Here is a 3,038-nt window from a genome sequence, read left to right on the forward strand (position 1 = left end):
TTCTATGATTCACTTAGCCGGGTTTTTAAAATTTAATAAATAATTGAAAGCTAGATTCTTGAGTTAAGGACACCAACAATATCCTTACTCAATTTTCCTTAATAATTGATTTTATAAATCAAACCAATTAAATCATAAATGATTTTATTAGCGAAATATATAATGCAAATCATTTCATGCTCAACTCATATAATAAGTAATTGTACTTAATATATGCACGTAATATTAATATATATAATATTATGCAATCATTCATTAAAGCAATTTATTAATCAAATCTAAATACATGTCAAGCTCAATAATTAAATAAATTAGACTTAGATTAATAAATAAAATGAGTTCACCACCTTAAATTAAAAGTTAAGCCCAATAATCAAATAAGGGCAACTCACACTCTTTAAAAATAAAAGTGCCAATTAATTAAAATCTGAATCCCAATTTAAATAAGATATGCAGCCCATAACAGAGCCCAAATAATTAAATGAGGTAGTCCACTTGATTAAATAATAAAGCCCAAGTTTTATATAAAATTTGAGCCCAATTGAAAAGAATTCGTAGCCCATAAGAGGCTCCAAATTAATTAGGGCAAGGCCCCAAACTCTTTCTTCTTCTTTTCAAAACACATACTCACATACACACAAAACATACAAACACACACACACACACACACACACGCAGCAGCCTCCCCCTCGCCCTCTTCTCTCCTCCGACGGATGGCAGCAGCGCCGTCCTCTGGCTGCCGCCGCCATCCCTGACTTCCCTCTCCCTCGCCCTTGTTCTCTTTCTTCCTCACCTCCCTAGACGCACACTCACTCACTGAAAATGCTGTTGCCTCCTCCCTCAAAATTTTTCGGCGACAGCCACCACCACCATGGCTGCCGTCGCGTGCTCCGCTCCTTCGATGGCTGGAGAGCCGTCGCTGCCCCTTTTATCCCTCTGAAAACCCCATCCCCAAACTCACTGACAGCCCTCCTCTCCATCTCTCGACTTCGGCAACCGTAGTAGTTTGTGAGGCCAGCCGCCGCTGCTCGAATTTCAGACGACGCCGCCGCCTCTCTTTTGCATTTTGTCGGATGGCCACCGCACCCCAGCCCCTATCTCCCTCTCTCTCACCATCTCTAGCCCGGCAGCAGCGGTGGAGCCGCCGTGCCGTGCCTCCCTCTATCTCACGGCCCTCTCTCTCTCACCTGCACACTCTGGCGCCTCCATTTCTCTTGCATCGGCCGAATGGCCGGCAATAAGCTCGCCGCCATCCCGACGCCGCTCGACTCAGCCCAACACACACACTGCACCATACACGTTTCAAAAGCTTGAAACTTTTCTTTCATTTTAAGCAAAAATATGTATCTAGTTGTATAAACAAAGCTAATGATTTTTATTGAATTTTCTTCCTGTATTATGCTCAAATATACACACACACACACACATATATATATATATATATATATATATACTGAAAAGGTGAAATATTGGATGCATATGCTGTATTTCTTGTTTTGTCTCTAAGAGAGTTGAGATGTTAACTAAGTTAAAGGTATAACCTTTCAGAATGAATCTGTTGAAACTTTGAAGTTGATTGATTGTTGGATTTGTGGTCAGAAAGAACTTGATGAATGCTCTTGTATGAACTTGGCTTTGCGAAAATGACTTGGGTGGAATATGAGTGAAGGAGAGCTTGGCTGCATTCTATCTTGAATTGGCAGAGGAGTTGCCTTAAGCAAAGGTGTGTTGGGAATTGAAATCCTCTTTTAGGCTGGGGGGCTAGTAGGTAGGTTGGGCGGCTAGTATGTAGGGTGGAGTATAGGTAGGGCGGCTAGTTGATTGGACAATTAAAACTTCAGGGTTAAATTATGAGAACTGTAAAATTCTTCAGGGTTCGCGAATTAAAAGCTCGTGTAAATGCTTGAATGCTTAATTAAATAAATATGCAATTCATATAAATTAAAATAAATAATTTTTACAAAGTTCTTTTGTAAACCATTTTGTTGGAATTAAAATAAATTATTTCTCTTTACCCGCCAGTGAATTATCTTAACTTCTAAAATCAAAATTACTCTAAATTTAGCTATGAGAAGACGGGGTGTCACAGACATACTCTTGTTGCTCATCATTCGATTGATGCATGATCGTCATTTCAAAATCCTGGAGATAAGTGTGCGGATCATCTCCAGCGTATCTATTGAACTTCGGTAAGATCTGAAGTAGTGAGGGCTTCAGGTCATACCGACGAGGTGCAAACGGGTTGTCTGGTAGGGTGATCCCGTTGGGCCTCAGGTTGAGATTAGTTGGGTATGCCAACTGTTTGAGGGTCTGCGCTTGCTCGACCTCTGCCATAGCTTCGCGTCTCGCTATCCGTGCTCCTGCACGTAGTTAACGTTCAGTTCTGTCAATATTAGGATCAAAACCAATGCTCTTGCTAGTCGACGAGTTCTACGCATACACCAGTAGTGGAAAATGGAATAAGGAGAGAACAAAATTGTTGTGCGTCACTCCCCAGCAACGGCGCCAATTTTCACATGTACCCATCGTGCGGTACGATCAAAATACCTGTGTATGCCCTAGACGGACAGTACACGCTCCTATTGCTCGCAACCAAAGATCAGTCTTATCAGCAAGTATAGGGTCGAATCCCACAGGGAGTGAGGAACCACTTTGTTCTCCGAAGATAAATTGAGGTGTCACAAGTCTCAATCTGTATAACATGCACAAATAAACTAAACGAAGATCAAATATAAAAGGGGGTAAGATTTTCGGTTAGGTCATAACTGTTGTCGATATTTGTATTGGTCATAGGCAAACTGAAGATCCGTCCATGATCCATATAACCTCAAGGTGTGGCCCAAAGATATTGGGACGTTTTAAGAGATCATACTTGATAAACACTCATTTTGCATGGTTTATATGGTCTATATTCTGCGTTTAAGTCGATTCTATGCCCGTTTCATTGTCGTTTGGAGTTTATTGCATATGAATTCATGATTTCACAGTCGGGTGTAGTTTTGGTTGTTTTGATGCAGGAATGAGTGTTTTATGGAGCA

The sequence above is a fragment of the Salvia miltiorrhiza genome, chromosome 3 (assembly GCF_028751815.1).
Source record: "Salvia miltiorrhiza cultivar Shanhuang (shh) chromosome 3, IMPLAD_Smil_shh, whole genome shotgun sequence".
Lineage (NCBI taxonomy): Eukaryota > Viridiplantae > Streptophyta > Magnoliopsida > Lamiales > Lamiaceae > Salvia > Salvia miltiorrhiza.